This window comes from Mesoplodon densirostris, chromosome 15, assembly GCF_025265405.1.
Source record: "Mesoplodon densirostris isolate mMesDen1 chromosome 15, mMesDen1 primary haplotype, whole genome shotgun sequence".
NCBI lineage: Eukaryota > Metazoa > Chordata > Mammalia > Artiodactyla > Ziphiidae > Mesoplodon > Mesoplodon densirostris.
Genome location: NC_082675.1, coordinates 90,218,893 through 90,242,000, shown reverse-complemented (window position 1 = coordinate 90,242,000; position 23,108 = coordinate 90,218,893). Strand labels below are relative to the sequence as shown.

Sequence of the window (23,108 nt, the reverse complement as noted above, 5' to 3'; positions counted from 1 at the left end):
AGAAATCTGCAATAGACAGAAAGCAACCAGGATGACTCCAGTCTGAACTCAGATCACGTGAGACTTTAATCGTTGAACAATTAAAAGCAGTTATACCATTGAAATGTCGTGATCCAGCATCAAGGTCATAAACCTTATTGCCGCTATGAACTCCAGAATACAATTACACTGTTATCCCTAGTAAAACTTGTTCTGTTGATCAGTGTTTTAGAACAGGTGATAAAGCATTTTGACTAGTTGGTCTAAATTTTGATCAGTCAGAGGTGGTTGCTTCTCCAAAAAATAAATGACACATGGGCCCAAGGCACACCAGCTTCAGTAGTTGTGGCACACAGGCTCAGTAGTTGTAGCCCACTGGCTTAGTTGCTCTGTGGCAAGTGGGATCTTCCCAGATCAGGGATTGAACCCGTGTCCCCTGCATTGGCAGGCAAATTCTTAACCACTTCATCACCAGAGAAGTCCCAGAATCGCAGTCTCCCTTTTAGTATACCTTAAGCCCAAAGAATCCATGGAGAATTGTTACAGAAAATAAGACAATAAAATATTGTAAGGACTGTAACAGAAGTATATAGTACACAGTTCATATAAACACAGCCCAAGCAGTTACAAAGTATATTAAAAGGGAGGCTGCAATTTTATTTTATTATTTTTATTATTTTTTAACATCTTTATTGGAGTATAATTCCTTTACAATGATGTGTTATTTTCTGCTTTATAACAAAGTGAGTCAGTTATACATAAGCATATGTTCCCATATTTCTTCCCTCTTGCATCTCCCTCCCTCCCACCCTCCCTATCCCACTCCTCTAGGTGGTCACAAAGCACCGAGCTGGTCTCCCTGTGCTATGTGGCTGAGGGAGGCTGCAATGTTAAAAGAATAAGATAAATTATACCCACAAACTCCCAATCTTTCCTGAAACGTTGCAATCTGGAACCCTATTGTAGGAAGCAGAAGATTCCAGGAGACATTCTACAAATGAAGGACTCTAAACCCTGTGGTTGGATAAGGAATTCTGGAAGGAAGGTATCCTCACCCGAGGAGAGCAGGTTCCTATACTTGTCTAACATCACATACCTGGATAGTTCCCACTGATCTTGGGCCAGGCATTGCCTGTCCTCTTGAGAGAAAACTATGGCCATATCCTGGAATGTCAGCAGTCCCTGAAATTAAAAGTACACATACCGTGTGGCCACGGGAAGAGTTCATAATGTGACCCAAGAAGAAAAGAGCAAGTTAAGAGAACTGGTTTTAATTTAGAAGAGTGTCTTCAATTACCCACTAATATATATATATATATATATATATATATATATATATATATATATATTTTTTTTTTTTTTTACAAAGTAAGTTTCTCTATCTTATTTCTAACTACAAGAAAAGAGTGTGGCATGTGATCCACAAAACCAGTATAGAGACTATACTTATCTGGAAAAGAAATGATAAAATGATGGTTTCAACACAGGCATATGCATTTTTGAGTGTTTTATTTATATCAAATTGGATAAAATGTGTGTATTTCTCAGACAGAAAAGACGTGTCGAGGTAGAAATGTACCTTTCAACTATTCATGGGTACACAAGGACACTGGGGAGATTGTAAAAGTTCAGATTGTGATTCAGTAGGTCCGGTGGGCCTGAGTTCTATTTTTTTAACAAGCTCACTTTTAACTAGTGATGCCACAGTCTCTGATTCATTAACGACAATTGTGAATAGCAGAGACATAATTAGAAAGGTAAAAATTCATATTTAATTTTGAACTTAAAGTGTTTTATGGATTTTACACCTTTAATAGGATAGAAAGCACAGCAGCAACAATCATTTGTGAATATTTACCATAGACCGTGTATCTTTCTAACTTTGTAGTGTAGGACTCCAGGAAAAATGCCTGGGCTGCGGTCACAGTGGGCGGGGCCCTCAGGCCGGGCCGCCCCTCCAGGACCCCCGACGGGGCCCTGCGCTCCTGGCGGCTCCCTCCCCCGGCGCCTCCGTCCCTCCCAGAAGGCCTCGGGGCAGAGCGGTCCCACCCACTGCGCCCAGAACGGAGCCCGCGTTTCCGCAGAGCTGGAGCTCCCGGCTCGGGGTCTCTTCCCTCCGCCTTCACGGAACTGCCCCGGAGCCCGCGGCGAGGGCGGCCTCACTGACGCTGCCAGCCCTGGAGGGGCCCCGGAGGCCGAAGCCGCGACAGTCGTGCGGACGGCGGGCCGGGTAAGTGGGCGCCGACCCTCCGCCTGGTACGGTGCCCTGGCGGCAGGGCAAGACCAGCTTCTGAGGGGCAGGGGTTCGCTGCCACCCGCCGCTGCTGTGCAGAAAGGGCGGCCCCCAGCGTCTGGTCCCGGGAACTTCGGTCCCTCCTCTCGCCCCTGCCCTCGGCCTGGCTCGCGGGGCCTGGGGGGCGTGGGGAGGGGGTCGGCCTGAGTGTCCTGAGGGGAAACGGGGCAAGGGAGGCGCAGGGCCCGGCTGCAGCGTCAGCGCGCCTCCCCCCGACTGAGGGGAAGGCGGCTAAAAACTCCTCCCGAGGCTCGCAGGCCCCTTATTCAGCGGAGTCCCTCTGCCCTCCTTCGTCCCTGAGCTAAAGGACCGGGGCAGGGGATAGGGCAGGGCACTGGCGCAGGTAATGGGGACCATCAGCAGGTGATTGTTAACTAAGGAAAACCGGCTCTCCCAACGTGAGGAATGCAGCGCTTTTCTTTGTTTGCGGAGATGCCAGAGGCTGGGCTCCCTGAATTCCTTCCTTTCATATGCACCTCAGCGCTCTGGGGCCTGCATTCTGTATTTGCATATCCTGACATCCTCAGGGCTCGCGGCTCACACTGGAGGGCTGCAAGGGCTGATGACTGTGATATCCTTTGTTTACTGAGATGGCAAGAAATATTCCATTTCTCACAGGCTTGAGGGGCACAGAGTGAAAAGGGTAGGAGAATCTCACTCGGCATGTACTTTGGTTTACATATAGATAATATGTACACTTAACTGTGCTACTAGAGGTTCTCAAGTGTGATCAACTTGTACTACTGCCCTCTATGTATTAACTTCATGAATATCATAAGATACATGCCTATAGAATTGACTTAATCCATTTAAATAGGATAATGGTTTTTAAAGGAAACATAATTGAAATATGACAACAAATCCCTTACCACTAAAGGCTGGGTCTGGAGCAACCTAAATAAATGTTCCATTGTTAAAATATTGAAAGATGTATTCAATAGAAATATCAACAAAAATGACAAATGATGAGGGCAGCAGAATGTTGAAATGTTCTATCTTTATCCTTAAAGTGGCAGAACATCATGTATTAGTAGGCGCTGAGGGCAGAAGATGCCTGATTTATACCTTTGTCATATTTGTACAGTTGTTTCAACAAGTAACTTAAAGACCAAATGGAAAAAAAGGAGGTTTGTGCCTGAGATCATGTTGATGTGAAACCAGGGATGGCCACCTTGTCCCAGGTGAGTTAAGTTTACCTGGCAGGTAGACCACAGAGCTCCTGAGAAGCAAGGGTTGGAATTTTTCTGCTGGGTGCCCCTTAGGTTCTGTGACTTGACTGATTGTGAGTCATGTTTCGGGAAAGACCTGATCACAGGAAAAGGGTGGGGAAGAGTGATTTGGGGAGCAGCTAACAACATGCATCACGGCTCATGGCTTGAAGGAATTTTAAAGAAACAGGAAAACAAATGCTTCTTATGGAATCAGAGAATGTCCAGCCGGACAATCCCAGAAAATGAGGAACACCCATCCCATTTTCCAGATGAGAAAACAGAGGCCCAGCAAGGTGAAATCCCTCACCCAAGTTGCACCCGTCTCTCCTCCCCACTACATGGTTCATGAAAGCACGACTTTTCCTGTCGTGATCACTGCTGAACCCCAAAAAGGACCAGGCATCTAGCCGCTGCTCCAAAAATTTTGGTTGACTGTAGGAACAATGCTATTTTTTTCTTTCTCACTCTTATTCAGGATTGTGCCAAGAACTCCCCAGGCTGCAATGTAATTCGATAAATGTAAATATTAATTGAGTTTTGTTGTGATGAGGACTTAGGCTTTGGAGGTAACAGACTTGGTTCAGATCTTGGTTCTGCCACTCAATAGCTGTTTGGCTTTGGGAACATTACTAAACCTCTCTGAGCTTATTTCCTCCTTTGTAAAGTGGGGATACATGTATCTGAGCCAGCAGAGCACCTGCATGAGAGATGTGCACTAAATATTGGTCTTTCTCACTCTCCCACGCCATCTCTGTGCTTCCCAGAGAAGATGTATAGAAGGATATAGTACTTTTTAAAATTAATTAATTAATTAATTAATTTTTGGCTGTGTTGGGTCTTCGTTGCTGTGCGCGGGCTTTCTCCAGTTGCGGCGAGCGGGGGCTACTCTTTGTTGTGGTGCGCGGGCTTCTCATTGCAGTGGCTTCTCTTGCTGCGCTTGTTGTGGAACACCGGCTCTAGGCCCACGGGCTTCAGTAGTTGTGGCCTGCAGGTTCACTAGTTGTGGCGCATGGGCATAACTGCTCCGCAGCATGTGAGATCTTCCCTGACCAGGGCTCGAACCCATGTCCCCTGCGTTGGCAGGCATATTCTTAACCACTGCGCCACCAGGGAAGTCCAATGTAGTACTTTATAAAGAGGGGTTTTAGTTGATTTCAGATAGTGTACATGTTTCTTGTAGAAAAGATTTTTCCACTATAGAAACATTAACATGCAATACCACTACAAATGCAGTATTCTATGGGTTAGATATTATCAGTAAATTTTATAAGTAATTGGGCAAAGGCCAAAGCACTAGGTACTGGGGAGTAAGAAGTCTCAAGTCTGGGGTGCCCCCCCACCCCAATTTCAAGAGCAGGGTGTGTTTTTCAAATCCATATTTCATCTGGTCTTTGTTTCTCATCCATCCTCTGTGTCTGCCTTTCACAAAAGGCTCAGATCCTCCACTTTCACACCCTCCTGGCTGGCTGTGCTCCAGCTCCCGTCCTGGAACCTCTGCACGCATGGGTGTGCCTGCTCTCCCTGGGCCTCACCAGCTTTGCCAGGGAGCTGCTGTATCGTGCACTGCTAGCTGTACCCCAGAGTGCCTAGACCCTTCTGGTACATGAAGTACACCCTCATCACCATGAGTGCACGCCCATCCCCTTACCTTATATCCTGCCTCTAAGCCAGGCTTGGGGGTGACTAGTGTGCATTCAGCTATGTGAGGTGCTGGGATCAAAGTGAAGTTCCCACCTTTTGAAGTTGCAGGCTTGAGGGGCACACAGTGATGTAAAGTCGGGTCACCTGACTTAAAGGGGGGGCTGATTGATTTAAAGCCAGGGCAGCTGGCTTAAACCCTGCGTCCCTCCGCTGCAGGACGAGACCAACTTTGGCGCTGCTCGGGTTTGCTCCAAGCCAGCACTGCTGTGCAGGAAGAGCTTCCAGTAGCGCCTTAGTGCGGGGGGACTTGGTCCGTTGTCTTGCCGCTGCCCTCAGAGCGGGGCCACCTGCTCTTCTGGAGGAGAATCAGGGAGGGGGAAGTGCAGAGTCCCGGCTGGAGTTGCGGCACCCCTTGTCTGATGGCAGGGAAGGGGGGACGGGGCTGTGTGGTGTCCTGGGGCTGGACTCACCAGGTCGACTCAGCCTCTCAGCCTCCTAACCTCACCCCACACACCCCACAAGAGTCTCCGATAATATGTAATTGCGCCTTAGGTTCCCGGTCTTCAAACTCATACCCAGGCTCCCAGGTCCCTTGATTTAGCCAATTCCTCTGTGCTCTTTCTTCTATTAGATACAGACCCAGAGGGAGGGGCTGGGGGATGGGACTGGAGGGACCCCGGCAGCACTGGCCTCAGCTGACTAAAGAGATCCAGGGCCTGCGCTATGACACATGTGCGAGGACCCTTAAGGCGCAATCGAGGGGGGCAGTTAGAGGCAGTCCTTGTTGCCTCAAGTGAGTATGGATCACCGTCGGGTGGGGAGCATGCTGACCCCTGAGAAGTACTGTTAGAAGGATGTGTTCCTCCCTCGGCTTCAAGGACGTGGGTGGGCTTCAGGGCTCCATTTCCCCTCCAGACCTCCAGGGCTGACTGCACCCCAGCGGCCTTGCAGACCTGGCTTCCTGTCCCAGAACTTGCCAGGCTCCAGGAAGAATCCAGACTGCAGAGATGGTGCTTGAGCGCTCCAGCTTAAGAAGTGCTGTCCCTGGGGACCCAACAGTGGAGGGAGGAAGGGTGAAGGGAGTAGGGGGGTGGGGTAGGGAGGGGTGGCTGCCCTGGGAGACGTTGAGATAGAAATATCGCCCCCCACACCCCCTGCCCCCTGCAACTGACTGACCCACTGATGCCATAGGATCTCAGGCCCTTTTAGTCAGGGATGCCTCGGTTTCTTTACTCCTGCGTTCAAAACTATGCAAAATCAACTCTTCATCCTCCTGCTGCCTGGCCAGGACTTGTAAAGCACTGTTCTTTTGGAGCACTCGTTCCCTAAACTGCAGTTTGGAGCTGTCCCAGCTATTTAAAGGTGTTCTCCTTAAACTGAGACTAAATCCTACTCTTTTGGAAAAACGCCCTGCACTTCCGAGGAGATCATGTTTTCTGCCCATTCCTTCCTTCTACTTCCCTCTTAAGAAGCCCTGTGCTCAAAGGGCTTGGTGACTTATTTTTTGCTTGATGTCAAAAAGAAACCTTCCCCATGCACCGCAAAAATCTTTCCTGGAGCATAGGTGTTTCAAAACCATGACCGTGTTTTGCAGTCAGTATACACTGGGTAGACTGCCTAGCAGTCCCTCCAAGAGCCAGAGGTGAGCGTAATCAACTTATCTGATTGGATGCCCTTCAAGTTTAGGAAGGTCCCATTCTTATGCCCCAGCAGATAAAACAGGGCCCTGGATGGCTGTGGCTGTGATTAGATAACTTCTGATGATTTTATTTCCCTTACTGAGCTGCTGCTTCTAGGTTAAATTCATTTTATTACCTGTCCTTTTTTTTTTTTTTTTTTTTTTTTTTTTGCGGTACGCGCGGGCCGCTCACTGTTGTGGTTTCTCCCATCGTGGAGCACAGGCTCTGGACGCACAGGCTCAGCGGCCATGGCTCATGGGCCTAGCCGCTCCACGGCATGTGGGATCCTCCCGTACTGGGGCATGAACCTGTGTCCCCTGCATTGCAGGCGGACTCTCAACCACTGCGCCACCAGAGAAACCCTACCTGTCCATTTTTAAAGAAAGACTGAAAAAGTCACTGTAATAGGTCAGGAGTCTGAGCTCAGGGTTAATCAAAGGTACTCACAGGGAGGAAGGTGGATAAACATAGGTGCGTAAAATAGGAGGGTTGGCAAGTACAGCCAAGACAACCGGGCTCACTGTGCGCACTAATAAAGGCCAGAATCTCCTCATTTATCTCTGGTGGGAAGTTCTGATGGTTTCTCAGGATCAAACTCAAATCATATTCAAACTAGGGGGCTTCCCAGAAGACGCTGAAGCACCGGCAGAGCCCACCTGTGCTCCCACCTTGGCACTCCAGGATCAGAGTTGGGTTTGGAGATGGGGTTGCTGTAACCCCAAGGAGGTGAGCAGAGAGGAGGAGTTGATTACCGGTCTCCTCTGACTCTCTGGCCCAAATTGCCTGGCTTCACGGTGGGGGTGCAGAGTTTTGCTTTGAGCAACTTATGGGGCACTTCCAGACTGGTGGGGTTGCCCAGTGGCCCGACAGTCTGACAGGCTGGCTGCGGTGTGACCGCCCTTTGTTTCTTCAGAATCTGTTCATCAGGAGGTGCATGGTTGCGGAAGCCCATTCACCGCCCCCCCCACCCCGAGGGTGATGGCACCTTCCCTGGCTGTACCCTATGATCACCAGGTACTTGAAATGAATGCAAGGTTTTTGACTTCAAGGAAGAGCTCACATAACCCCTTCTGCCTCATAATGTGTGGGATTTACTATAATGGAAGGACATTATAAAGAACAGGTAGAAAACTCACCTGTTGGTCTCCATGTAGGAGTTTATTTTGCATGAATCTCTCCTACATGAGTAGATAGCAGAGGTTTATTTTTGTTCCCGTGTGTGTAGTTGTGGCAGAGGACATAGGTATGGTGGTTTGAAGCCCTCAAAGAAATATTCTCAGAATTCTCAAGACTTCTCTTGATTGGAACCGAAAGAGACCTGGGAAAGGAGGAAAAGCAAAGGAGGAGGGAGAACGAATGGCTGTTTCTCAGTAAATTCACCTTCCTGGTTGATTTTTCTGTCTTCTCATTTCTTTTAACTTCTATGTATGTCTAATGGAATGATGTAGAAAGGCTGATTTTTATGCTTTAAAAGATTTTACATCACAAGGAAACTAGAAGTGGCTAACAGAACTTATTCACATCAATGTTACATAGAGACTTTGATATTAAATTTGTATACTAAAATGGGTTAATCCAAATTTTCTCTTTCTTTTTGAGTGAATATTTGTAACATATTTTTGTAGATAATAATTTATCCTAGATATACAAAATTGTGAGAATGGGTACCATTTTTCACCACTTAAATGATTTCTTTTAAATGAATAGATCGTACACTTTAAAGGCCAATGTTGTCTTACATGTTGTTTTTTAATTCCTTGATTTCCAAAGCTTGTGTTTATTTAATTGATTTCTATCTAATAATCTGTCTCTCCTTTATTGTTTCTTACTTTATATTTTATTGATCTGTAGTTAATTTACATTATTATATTAGTTTCAGAGGTACAACATGGTGACTCATAAATGTTTAGGTTCTTCTCCATTTATACTTATTATAAAAGAGTGGCTCTATTCCCCATGCTATACAGAACGTCACTGTAGATTATTGATTTTATACATAGTGGATTCTTCCTCAGAATCTCCTACCACTATTTTGCTCCTCCACCCTGTCTCTCCCTGCTGGTAACCACTAGTCTGTTCTTTAATCTGTGAGTCTGTTTCATTGTTGTTGTTGTTGTATTCAATGTTTTAGATGCCACGTGTAAGTGATAACCTACCAGGCTTGTTTTCTCTGTGGCTTATTTTACTAAGCATAATACCCTCCAAGTCCATCCATGTTCTTGCAAATAGCAAAATTTCATTTTTTGCTGAAGTCATCATAAATATCATTTTTTATCCCCTAACCTATTGATGAACACTTAGTTTGACTCTATATCTTGGCTATGGCAAATAACGCTGTTATGAACATTGGTGTGCAGTTATTATTTTTTTTTTTAAATAGTGTTTTTGTTTTCTTCTGATATACCCAAGAGGGAAATTGCTGGATATTATGGTAGTTCTATTTTTAGTTTTTTGTGGAACCTCCATTCTTCTTTCCACAGTAGCTGCACTACTTCACATTCACATCAGGAGTTTACAAGAGTTTCCCTTTCTCCACATCCTCACTAACCTTTGTTATTTGTGACCTTTTTGATGACAGCCATTCTGACAAGACTGAGGTGATATATCTCATAGTTTTGATTTGCATTTTATTGCCGATTAGCTATGTTTAGCATCTTTGTGCATTCTGGCTGTCTATCTGTATTTTTTCCTTGGAAAAATGTCTATTTAGGTCTTCTCATTTTTAAAAAAAATATTTTGGGTGCAGTTCTGATATTGAGTTGTATGTGCTGTTTCTGTAGTTTAGATATGAACCCTTGCTTGGTCATCTTTTTGGTGTTAACCTCTTATCATGTGCAAATATTGTCTCTCCTTCAGCAGGTTGTCTTTTCATTTTGTCTTTGGTTTCCTTTGCTGTGCAAAATCTTTTAAGTTTAGTGAAGTCCCATTTGTTTATTTTTGCTTTTGTTTCATTTGCCTTAGTAGACTGAACGCAAAACTGTTGCTATCATTTATGTTGAAGAATGTTCTGTATTTTCCTCTCGGGGTTTTGTGGTCCTACATTTAGGTCTTTATTCAGTTTTGCGTTAATTTTATATACGGTGTGCTAAAATACTCTAAGTTTATTCTTTTCCATGTAGCTGACCAGTTTTCCTAGTACCACTTATTGAAGAGACAGTTCTTTCTCCATATTGCCTGCTTTGTCATAAATCAATTAAATATACGCGTGTGGGCTTATTTCTGGGATCTCTGTTCTATTCCAGTGATCTTTGTGTCTGTTTTTGCTCCGGTCCGATGCTCTTTGATTACTGTCGCTTTGCAGTATAATCTGAAGTAAAGGTGCCTGATGCCTCCAGCTCTGTTCTTTCTCAAGATTGTTTGGCTATTTGGGGTCTTTGTGTTTCTATACAAATTTTAAAATTACTTTTTCAAGTTCTATGAAAATGCTTTGGTATTCTGATAGGGATTGCATTAAATCTGTAGATTGTCTTTGGCAGTATGGTTATTTTAACAGTATTAATTCTTCCAGTCCATGCACCTGCTATATTTTCTCATCTTTTTCTGTTGCCTTCAACTTCTTTCACCAATGGCTGATACATTTCTGAGTACATGTCTTTTACCTGCTTAGGTGTGTTTGTTCTTAGGTATCTTATTATTTTTAGTGTGATTGCATATGGTATTGTTTTCTTAATTTTTTTCTTTCTGACAGCTTTGAGTTTTGTTTTTTTCTTCTTTTTCTAATTCCTTCAGGTGTAATGTTAGGTTGTTTATTTGATATTTTTCTTGTTTCCTATGAATAAGCTTGTGTCACTATAACTTCCCCCTGTGAACTGCGTTGGCTGTGTCCCATAGATTTTGGATCACTGTGTGTTCATTTTCATTTCTCTTTGGTATTTTTAGAATCCCTCTTTAATTTCTTCACTGTTCCTTTCTTCCCCTTTTATTCATCTGTGATGTGAGGACTATCTTTAATATTATGTTTGGATTTCTTTCAGTTGTGTGTGTGTGTGTGTGTGTGTGTGTGTGTGTGTGATTATTTAAGTTGCTGAGCTCTTAATTTTACATGGACACTAACAACCCTGCATTGTTACTCTGCTCCCCCACAGTTACTGAATTTGACCTTATATTTTACATCTACTTGTTTTGTGTGTCCCTTAACTTCTTATTGTGAATATAGATGATTTTATTACTGTTTTCTTTCATCCTTCCTATTAGCTGTGTACATGGTTGATTTACTGCCTTTGTTGAATATTTGCCTTATCCAATGAGGTTTTTCCGTTAGTAAGTTTCCTTTTCTAATTTTTATGTTTCAGTCATGGCCTTTTCTTTTTCACTGAGAAAAGCCCCTTTAAGATTTCTCATAAAGCTGGTTTGGCGATACTGTGCTCTTTTAGTTTTGCTTCTCTGTAAAACTTTAGATCTCACCATCAAATCTGAAGGAGAGCCTTGCTGGGTAGAGTATTTTTGGTTATAAGCTTTTCCCTTTCATGACTTTAAATATACCATGCCACTCCCTTCTGGCCTGCAGAGGTTATCCTGAAAAGTCAGCTGATAACTTAATGCAAGTTCGCACGTTTGTAACTTGTTGCTTTTCCTTTGCTCCTTTTAATAGTGTCTTTTTATCTTTATTTTTTTGCCATTTTAATTACAATGAGTCTTGGTGTGGTCCTGTTTGGGTTGATCCTGTTTTGGCCTTACTGTGTTTAGTGGACTTGGATGTCTGTTTTCTTTCCCAGGTTATGGAAGTTTTCAGCTCTTATGTCTTCAGGTATGCTCTACACTGCTTTCTCTTTCCTTTTTGCTTCTGGGACCAGTATAATGCAAATATTAGTACACTTGATGTTTCACATGTCTGTTCAACTTTCTTCATTTCATTTTAATCTATTGTTTTACAGTTCATCTTCAGTGATTGCCAGTACTCTGTCCTTCAGTTTTCTGATTCATTCCTCTGTGTCATTTAGTCTACAGTAGTTTCCTTTTAGTGTATTTTTCATTTCAGTTATTGTATTCCTCATCTCTGTTTTGTTGTTCTTTAGTGCTCTAACTCTTTTTAAAAAATTCTACCTTCTTGCTCTGGTCGTCCATTCTTCTCCTGAGTTCTTTGGTCATCTTTGTAGTCATTACCTTGAAGTACTTTTTGAGGAGATTGGCTACCTCCACTTCACGTAGATCCTCTTCTGAGTTCTTTGATCATCTTTGTAGTCATTACCTTGAACTACTTTTTGAGGAGATTGGCTACCTCCACTTCACGTAGATCCTCTTTTGAGTTCTTTGATCATCTTTACAGTCATTACCTTGAAGTACTTTTTGAGGAGATTGGCTACCTCCACTTCACGTAGATCCCCTTCTGAGTTCTTTGATCATCTCTGTAGTCATTACCTTGAACTACTTTTTGAGGAGGTTGGCTACCTCCACTTCACTTAGATCTTCTCCTGAGTTCTTTGGTCATCTTTGTAGTCATTACCTTGAACTACTTTTTGAGGAGGTTGGCTACCTCAACTTCACGTAGATCCTCTTCTGAGTTCTTTGGTCATCTTTGTAGTCATTACCTTGAACTACTTCTTGAGGAGATTGGCTACCTCCACTTCACGTAGATCTTCTCCTGAGTTCTTTGGTCATCTCTGTAGTCATTACCTTGAACTACTTTTTGAGGAGGTTGGCTACCTCCCCTTCACGTAGATCCTCTTCTGAGTTCTTTGGTCATCTTTGTAGTCATTACCTTGAACTCTCTGTTGAGGAGGTTGGCTACCTCCACTTCACGTAGATCCTCTCCTGAGTTCTTTGGTCATCTCTGTAGTCATTACCTTGAACTACTTGTTGAGGAGGTTGGCTACCTCCACTTCACGTAGATCCTCTTCTGAGTTCTTATCTTGTTCCCTCATTTGGATCGTGTTTCAGTGTCACCTTATTTTTCTTAACTTGCTGTTTTTATTGCTGTGTATGTAGTAGGTTCGTTACGTTTCCTGACCTTCTAGAAGTGGCCTTTTGTAGGAAAGGTCCTATGTGTCCCAGAAGCCCACTGTCCCCTGGTCACTAGAACTATATGTTCTAGGTGTACCCCCTATGTGGGCTACTTGGGCTCTTCTATTGTGGTGGGCTGACTGCTGTGGGTGGTCTGGTAGGCTTGGCTGCCCCCAGACGGCTTGTTTGCCAGACTCTGCCTTGTGTGGAGGCTGTCTGTGCTGCTTGGTGAGGCTAAATCATAAGGCAGTTGGCTGCACGACTCTGTGGGACACCAAATCTAGTGCTGGTTCACTTATGGGTAGAATTGCAGTCCAGGTGATATCAGGGCTAGTGCCCAGTCACTGGGGTGATGCTGGCTACTGGGAGGAAGACACAGGTCCTGAGTTCTGGCTGCAGGGCCCAGGAGTCTCAGAGTTGGTGTTGGATCACTGTTCCTGACACAGCTATCTGCAGGGTCTGGGGTATCCCTAATCTTGTGCTGTCATTCTGATGGGCAGGGTCAAGACCCAAACGAGTCCATGGCTGCTTCTGGCCTGCAAGTGAGTGTTCTGGTCACACAGGCTGCTGGGCTGTGGTATTCCTGGAGCTGGTGTGTGCCTGTTGGTGTATGAGGCTGATCCCACTGCTAGAGCAGATTTGCTGTTGGGTAGGTCCAAGCTCCATCCAGTCCCTGTGCAGTAATCACCTGCCGACGGTGACACTGATTCCAAGGCCAGAGCAGGCTCACTTGTCAGAGGGGCCAAGGACTCTGGGGCTGGTGCCTCTCCACTTAGGTGTGGAGGCTGGTCCTGGGGCTTTTGGTGGCTGGGCCCATGTCCAGCGGCAGCTGTGCATTGAGAGGGTCTGAAAGCAGCCTGTTTGCTGGTGGATGGGGCTATGCCCCTGCTCAGTCAGTTGCTTGGCCTGCAGCATCCTAGTACTTGTGTCTATAGTCTGGTGGAAATGGGTAGGGCTAGACCCTGAGGCTAAAAAGATAGAGGGAGGACTCTGAAATTACGCTTGCTGGTACCAGTGGCCACAAGGTAGAAGGAGCTCCCCCAAGTGGCTGCTGCCAGTGTCTGTGTCCCTGAGGCTGTGCTGTAGTTGCCTCTGGACTCTCTGGGAGACTCTCCAAGACCAGGAGGTAGGTGTGACCCAGGATCCGTTCAAATGACTGCTTCTGTTCTGATTCTCGGGTCATGTGGGATTTTGTGAGCATTTTTTTTTTTTTTTTTTTTTTTTTTTGCAGTACGCGGGCCTCTCACTGTTGTGGCCTCTCCCGTTGCGGAGCACAGGCTCCGGACGCGCAGGCTCAGCGGCCATGGCTCACGGGCCCAGCCGCCCCGCGGCATGTGGGATCCTCCCAGAACGGGGCACGAACCCGTGTCCCCTGCATCAGCAGGTGGACTCTCAACCACTGAGCCACCAGGGAAGCCCTGTGAGCATCTTCTAAGTGTGGAATCTCTATTTCCCACAACCCTCTGGCTCTCTGGAAAATAAGCACCACTGGTCTTCAAAGCCCAACTTTCTAGGAACCCTTCTTTCCAGCACAGGGTCCCTGGGCTTGGGAGCCTGATGTTGGGTTCATACCCCTTGCCACCTGGGTGCACCTCAGAAATTGTAATTATTCTCCCATCTGTGGGCCACCCACCTGGGGGGATGGGTCTTGACTCTGTTGAGATTTTGCCCTTCCTTCCTGTCTTGCCGAGGTGCCTTCCTTATATCTTTAGCTCTAAAACATCTTTTATGGTAGGTCCCGGCCTTTTTCATCAATTGCTGTTCTGTAAACAGTTGTGACTTTGGTGTGCCCATGAGAGGCATCAAGCTCTGGGTCTTTGAATGCTACCATCTTAGACAGTCTCTCCACTTCATTCTTAAATCATATGATTTAATTTTTCTTAGTATCTTATTTGACTAGCGACAGTTTAAAATTTATTATCACTCATGTTTACTTCTCCTGTTTTAAAAAAAATTGAATAGTGCATTCATTCATTTTGAAATGAAGGTAGTGACCTGTGAATTTCCATACCTCAAAAAATCAAGGGTAGAACAAAAGCATTTTCTACCGGTTTTACCCTCAAACTCTGCACCCCACACCAGACTGGGGATTAACCTCTTGCACCCATGCTCACCTTCTTTTTTTGGACCGTTAACCATCGCTGCATCTGTATGTGTGTTGACAAAGTGAACTCTAGTCTTTCCAGTTTTTGTGTTTTGTTTTTTGGATTAGGGAACAGTCCTACTATCAATGTACATTTACTGGTCTGCTGAAGTTCATATTAAACCTGTCAAGCACATTACCAGAATTGGAATTGCTTGTGTATACACTTTGATAAATTTTAGAGACAATGGTAGAACAGAAGTAAATTGTATTTCAAATCCCACAATATTCTCACACCATGAAAACCCTTCCCTTTTTAATATATTTGTGTGTAGTTTATCTTTTTGCCCATACTGTATTTCCCAGAGATGGGTAAGTGTTACGTTTCTTGCTAGCATATTTACGGTATTGTTCAAAGTCAGGCGTTTAGTGATTTAACATGATCATATTTCCATGAACTTGCAAGTACAAGATCTTCTCTCACACTGTCTTTTACTCCCTGCTTTTTTATATTGCCCTCCTAATTCTCAGTCCTGGTCTTTCTTTATGTTCTTCATCAACCTGGATAGGTTATACTATTTTTTCCCTTATTCAAGACCAATAGAATAGAATAGAACACCCAGAAATAAACCCTGATATATGGCCAAATGGGTTTTGACAAGTTGCCAAGTCTTTTCAAAGTAGAAAGGATAGTATTTTCAACAAATGATGCTGAGAAGTCTTGTTGTCAACATGCAAAAGAAGGAAGACGGACTCTTACCTAACATCATATGCAAAAATTAATGAAAACATATCAAAAAACTAAATATAAGACCTAATAAAATAAAAAGTCTTAGAAAAAGACACAGGAGAAGAGCTTCATGACATTGTATTTGGCAGTGATTTCCTCAATATGAAACGAAGGAACAACAAATGTACAGCTAACAAAAAAATAAACAATTTGCAGTACATATTTAAAAAAAATGTGTATCAAAGGAATGTAAACAGAATAAAATGGCAACCCACAAGATGGGAGAAAATATTTGAAAGCCATCTATCTGACAAGAGATTTCTATTCAGAATATACAGAGAACTCCTACAACTCAACAAGAAGCAAACACCCTGATTCAAAAATGGATAAAGGACTTGAATAGATGGTTCTTCAAAAAGACGTACAAATGACTAAGTACTTGAATAGATGCTCCATATCATTAAATGCATGTTTATATATTTGTGTGCATGCATACACACACAAGCACACACACACATACACAAGCAGAAAACAAGTATTGGTGAGGATGTGAGGGAGTTGGAAGCTTTGTGATCTGTCAGTGGGAATGTAGAATGATACAGCTGCTTTGCAAAAGAGTATGGCAATTTTTCAGATATTGAAAAATAGAATTACTACATGATCCAGGAAATTTTTACTATGAGGTATACCCAAAGGAATTGAAATCAGGGTCTTAAAGTAATATTTGTACTGCAGTGTATAGAGCAGTAATAATCACAGTAGCTAAAATATGAAAGCAACCTAAATGTTCATCCACTAGTTCATGGATAAGCAAAGTGTGGTATACCCATATAATACAATATTATTCAGTGTTAAGAAGGAAAACATCTAGGAATATGCTACAACATGGATGAATCCTGAGGAAATTTAGCTACCAAATATGCCATTTTTGTGACTTTTAGTGAGTCATAACAATGCAACTACTTATTTCAATTATATGGGGTACTTAGTGTAGTCAAAACCATAGAAATTGGGAGGGTAATGATGCTTTTCAGGTGGTTATGGAACAAAAAGGAAAGTTATGTTTAAAGGATATAGAGTTACAGTTTTAAAACGTAGAAAAGAATTAAAAAGATAAATGGCGATGTTGATCGTCCAATAATATGAATGTATTTAATATCACTGAACGGTGCACTTTATAATAATTAACATGTTATACTTTATGTTATTTGATGTTACTAACATACAAAATTGGGAAAGAATGTAATATCAGGAAAGGGAGTGGCCCTGGGATACAGCAGAGAGTAATCAGAAGGGTGAGACACTGCATATGTTGAAGAAGAAGAGCTGAGAGTCTTCATTGGACAGAAGAGACTTTATACAAAAGAAACAAAATCCCTCTGAGGGTGTATTAAATAGATATCTGTGGGTGTACTGCTATCTCCCCTGGGTTATCTTTAAGAGTCTTTACTAAAGTCCATAAGGCTTGCTGAGGCTTTTTTAAAAACTGGATTCCCTAGGAGATAATTAGAGGGTGGTACTTAAGTCTATGTCTAAGTTGACAGATTTTGCAGGGAAGACGAACCTGAGAACAGTGGAGGTCCTGAGAGTGTAAGTACATGGAAATTGGAAAAAATAATAATAAAGGGAATTAGGAAAACTTTTGACTTCGAAGGTCATGTATTACTGAGTCATACCTGAGGTTTCTAAGGAGTTATATACACAGTTGCTATTTGGATTGCTTGTTGATGAAGATCAGTGGAAAAACTAGAGTCGTTTCCAAGTGTAGGTAAGATATAATGAGAGGATGGAGGTGGGAAGTAGGGAGGCCCAGACAAAAATGGGAAGGTCATACTGGGCCAAGATGGTGGTAACATCCAGCAGAACGGATGGTAGGGCAGACTGTGGTTTCATCTTTTTTATTTCGGCTCCCCACCTCATCCTTAATAATTCTTTGGGAATATTTCATTGCTCTGTGATGCAGGTACAGAATTCGAGTGAGGAGACTACACCCTCAGCGTCCAGCTGTCTGAGTCCTCAGTGTGCTTCAAATGATGGAGAACTATTGCTGCTTTATGAGAAGAGTTAGTACCTCGTAGCTAAGCTTTAGCTGGAGCTTATGCAGGATTGATTCCAATTTATATATACTGTTGGCATGGAGGTTCCTCCTCCTCTTTTCTTGACCATTATGAAATGAATCTATATTTCTCAATATTTGTGTATATCAGATAAATACATTAAGTAAAGGAATCTTATATATTGCTCCCTGCATAGTTTGCCCTTTCTTGTTTCTCTTTTACCTTTACTAAATTAGCACAGTGAGAGACCGTGCAATGTTCTAATCAGGAGAGATTAGAACATCATATTTCTAGAGAGGTTGGTTGGACAGAGCAGGGGTCCCAGTGAGAATCAAAGCTTCTGTTTCTACTTGGAAGTGTACCTGTATAGAGTAGAGGGCTCCAGGAAATATCCTAGAATATTGCAATGTCCCTGCGGGAGATCATTAAGAGAGGCAGGATCTGGTCCCAGATCAGTGTACTATGACATGTTTGTCAGTCATCTGGTGTGAGATTCTCAGAGCCAATCCCGTATGGTAAAGCTGAGTGCAGAGTATGAAGAACCTGTGAAAGCCTTTGATTGAATGTTAAAGATGAAGCTCTGATTTTGGGGAGAATTTTCTTACCTGACTGAATGTCACCCTTCTGTGGGGATGAGATTCTGTGCTTTTCTTCTCTTGATGACCACTGACTGAAAGTCATTAGAGGATCATGTCTAGACAGCATTCTTTATTTAATTTCTTAAAGAAGAAAACATAGAAAACATTTTTATCCACTTTCAAATTGAGGGTCAAGGGGAATGACATCAGTGAAAATGTCAGAGTAGGGAGCTCTAGCTTGTGTCCATCACCAGAAGCACTGACATACGTGGTAAAACCTGTCAGAATGATCTTATCAACACATGTAAGTTTTCTTTTCTTTTCACCCTGTAGATTTATCTTTCACTGAAACTTAACTTACTACAAGATGTGGAGAATAAACAGGGAAGTAGAAACTGCATTTCCTGATGAGAGGATCACTAAGTCACATTAGTTGTTCTGAGCTATGTCTTACTCACTGTGACTGTAATTAAAACAAACAAACAAAACACTTTTTTTTGGTAAGTCAGTTCTGACATTTCCTCGTTAAAGACAAGGTAACAGATACAGATTTAGATCTACCAGAATTGAGCAAAATGTTGATTGTACCTGTGCTGCATATATGAGCATGACCTGCTACAAATCTTCATTATACTTATTGCCACAACTGACAAATTCAGTTTGGCCACTCCTGATATGTTGCATGTAAGGAATGCATAGGACACTAACCCCAGCTGGTCACAGGTAAACTCTGCCACGTGGATTACTGCATGTTTTCCTGCTGGAAGACCACACATTCTCGAGTATCATGACTGCAGAGTATGTGGGCTCTTCTTTTTTCTGGATAAAGGTTAGATAATCACCTAATTTTATGAGAAATATATAAATTGTATTTGCATATTCTTCAGGTTTTTATTTATCCATTCTCTTTCAAGTCCTAAGTGCAAATATTAAAGTGATTTCCAAGAGGGTGGTAAATAAGACAGCTACGTTTATGCTCCAAAATTAGCAATAAAGCATAATACAATTGTAAATGCATTAATGTGTGATTAATATGTAGATACTATGTAAATGCAATTTTAGTAATGCTTTGTGGAGAGCTTCAGAATCTAGGTATTTAAAAAAAAAGAAGAAGGAGTTTTTGAAACTCTCAGGGAATTATATAGAAGTTTTTGTGTCTATAATTATCAATCTGGAATAATGCATTTTCTCAGAAATAAACTAGGCATAAAATTGTAGGAAAAAACTTCATGAAATGAAAGAGCATGTGAGATGGGCATACAAGAAAAAGAATATTCTCAGAGAATAATGAACAGTGTGAAGTTAATGAACAGTGTGAAGTTAATGAACAGTGTGAAGTTCAGCAGAAGTGTAATACAGAAGTGTAATACAGAGTAAAACTTTGGAGAGCCTAATTATGAGTTCCTCATATTGCATCTTTGGAGAGACGGTAGTCATTTGAAATATGATGTTATAAGATGACGTTAACATACTTAAATACTTTCGTTTAGAAATGACCACTTAGAACCAGAATAAATGAAAGAGAGCACAAAATTATGTTTTTGTTGATTTTTGAAGATCTCAGGTGAGTGCTGATAATTTAAATATATATGATGTCAGGCTTCCCTGGTGGTGCAGTGGTTGAGAGTCCGCCTGCCGATGCAGGGGACACGGGTTCGTGCCCCGGTCCGGGAAGATCCCACATGCCACGAAGCGGCTAGGCCCGTGAGCCATGGCCGCTGAGCCTGCACGTCCGGAGCTTATGCTCCACAATGGGAGAGCCCACAACACTGATAGGCCCGCGTACTGCAAAAAAAAAAAAAAAAAAAAAAATGGTGTCTTTCACTGCAAAATAAAGGAGCTGTGGAGGATTCCTGGAATGAATGTCAATATTATGACAATAGTATGAGTGTGTTTCATGTTTGGTAATTACAATCATTGTTGCTTTTGCCGTGGTCATCCATTTACAATGTTTGGTGTCAGTTGATTTTTCTCTTGTAAAAATAAAATGCAGTCTGTGTGTGTGGAAAAAAAACATACATGATGTCGTGATAAAGTTGTATGTAATTTGAGATCTGGCAAAAAGCATTTCTTTTCTGTAATGCTAGGATGCTAATTGGACATTTTTGCAAGAAAGAGATTCCAGGATGTAAATCTCGTGTCTCTAAGGTGGGAAGCCAGTTCATGGTGGAACATTCTATTAAACTTGTGTGAGTGCAGAAATATTTCTTTGGAAGAAAGAGGTCATGAATCCCTTTTTAACAGTTAGTGGTTTATAGTATACTGAATGAGCAAAATGGGTATTTCTGAACTTTAGAAAAAAAAATATAGTTTTTCTGCATTTATATTATGCAGCTGATATAGAATATCAAAAATTCTTTATTTTGAAAAACAATGTAATCAATTTGACATAATTCATATATATTGAACCTGTGGTACACACACACAATAAAACATACATTCAAAAAATCTTTTTCACTTAAGAAGTATTTTCTAGTGTAGTTGATTTACAACGTTGTGGTATTTTAAAATACATGTTTATTAGAGTATAATTGCTTTATAACACTGTATTAGTTTCTGCTTTACAACAAAGTGAATCACCTATATGTATACGTATATCCCCATATCCCCCCGTCTTGAGGCTCCCTCCCAGACTCCCTATCCCACCCCTGTGGGGGACATAAAGCACCGAGCTGATCTCCCTGTGCTATGCGGCAGCTTCCCACTAGCTCTTTTACATCTGGTCGTGTATATATGTCAGTGCTACTCTCTCACTACGTCCCTGTGTCCCCTTCAGCCCTGTGTCCTAAAGTCCGTTCTCTACATCTGTGTCTTTATTCCTGCCCTGTCACTAGGTTCGTCAGTACCATTTTTCTGAATTCCATATATATGTGTTCACATACAGTATTTGTTTTTCTCTTTCTGACGTACTTCACTCTGTATGACAGACTCTAGGTCCAACCACCTCACTACAAATAGCTCAATTTTATTCCTTTTTATGGCTGAGTAATACTCCATTATATATACAGGCCATGTCTTCTTTCTATATTCATCTGTCGATGGACATTTAGGTTGGTTCTATGTCCTGGCTATTGTAAATAGTGCTACAGTGAATATTGTGATACATGTATCTTTTTGAATTATGGTTTTCTCCAGGTATATGCTCAGTAGTGGGATTGCTGGGTCATATGGTAGTTCTATTTTTAGCTTTTAAGGAACCTCCATATTCTCCATAGTGGCTGTATCAGTTTACATTCCCACCAACAGTGCAGGAGGGTTCCCTTTTCTCCACACCCTCTGCAGCCTTTATACATTATTGTATTAATTTCTGCTGTGCAGCAAAGTGATTCAGTCATATATATATATATATATATATATATATATATATATATTCTTTTCCATTATGGTTTATCACAGGATACTGAATATAGTTTCCCCTGCTGTACAGTAGGTCTTTGTGGCTTGTCCATCCTATGTAGAATAGTTTGCTTCTGCTATTCCAAAACTCCCAATCTTTCCATCACTCTCTCCTTGGCAACCACAACTCTATTTTCTATATCTGTGTGTTTGTTTCTGTTTTGCTGACATGTTCATTTGTGTCCTGTTTTCGATTCCACATGTAAGTGATATTATATGGTATTTGTCTTTCCTTTTATGACTTACCTCAGTTAGTATCATTATCTCTATGTCCATCCATGTTGCTGCAAATGGCATTATTTCATTCTTTTTTATGTCTGAGTAATATCTATTGTATACGTATACCACACTTTCTTTATACATTCATTTTTTAATGAACATTTAGGTTGTTTCCATGTCTTGGCTATTATAAATAGTGCGTCTATGAACATAGGGTTATATATATATTTTTGAATTATAATTTTGTCTAGATATATGTCCAGAAGTGGGATTGCTAGATCATATGGCAACTCTCTTTATAGTTTTTTTGCGGAACCTCCATACTGTTTTCCATGGTGGCTGCACCAACTTACATGGCCACCAACAGTGCTGAAGGGTTCCCTTTTCTCCATACCCCATCCAGCATTTGTTAATTGTAGATTTTTTTTAATGATGGCCATTCTGATCTGTGTGAAGTGATACCTCATTATAATTTGGATTTGCATTTCTCTAATAATTAGTGATGATTAGCATCTTTTCATGTGCCTATTGGCTATCTGTATGTCTTCTTTAGAGAAATGTTTATTTAGGTCTCCTACCCATTTTTCCATTGAGTTATTTATTATATTGTTATTGAGTTGTAGGAGCTGTTTGTATAGTTTGTAAATTAAGCCGTTGTCAGTCTCATCATTTGCTAATATTTTCTCCCAGCCCATAGGTTGTATTTTCATTTTGATTATGGTTTCCTTTGCTGTGCAAAAGCTTATAAGTTTGATTAGTTCCTGTTTCTTTTTTGCTTTTACTGTAAGTCCGCTACGTATGAACAAGTTCTGTTCCAAGAGTGCATTTGTAAGTCCAACTTGTTTGTAAGTCCAACAAAGTTAGCCGAGGTACCCAGGTTACACAGTCGGCTATATGGTATTGTACCATAATAGGTTTATAATACTTTTCACACAAACAGTATATAAGAAACAAACACAAAAACAAAGAAGACATTTTTAGTCTTACAGTACAGTAACTTGAAAAGTACAGTAATACAGTACAACAGCTGGGATACTGGGGCTGGCATCGAGGGAACAGGCGAGAAGAGTTACTGATTGGAGGAGGGAGCGGAGGTGGGAGATGGTAGAGGTGAAGTAGTATCAGCAGTAGGAGACAGAGGGCAAGTTCCAATTTCACTCATACTTGACATTGATGACACAGGTTCTGGTTCCTTGCTGGATTTAATTCTATCTACCCTCTTGAAAAAATGATCCATTGATGTCTGGGTCGTAGCTCGTTTCTTCTCATCATAGATGATGACATGGTAGAACTGGTTTGCAT

The 23,108-nt window shown here is 42.0% G+C and overlaps 1 long non-coding RNA gene across 2 annotated transcripts in view; it reads left to right on the top strand.

The window, feature by feature from the left end:
- Window positions 1-2,020: 2,020 nt before the first annotated feature.
- Window positions 2,021-23,108, top strand: part of LOC132503139 (uncharacterized) — a 58,601-nt gene continuing 37,513 nt past the window's right edge. Inside the window, exons 1-2 of one of the 2 annotated variants that reach the window (XR_009534554.1) lie at window positions 2,021-2,209; window positions 3,357-3,453. This is a non-coding gene — a long non-coding RNA (uncharacterized LOC132503139). The remainder of the gene's footprint in view (window positions 2,210-3,356; window positions 3,454-23,108) is intronic. The other variant, XR_009534555.1, reaches the window with a different exon arrangement.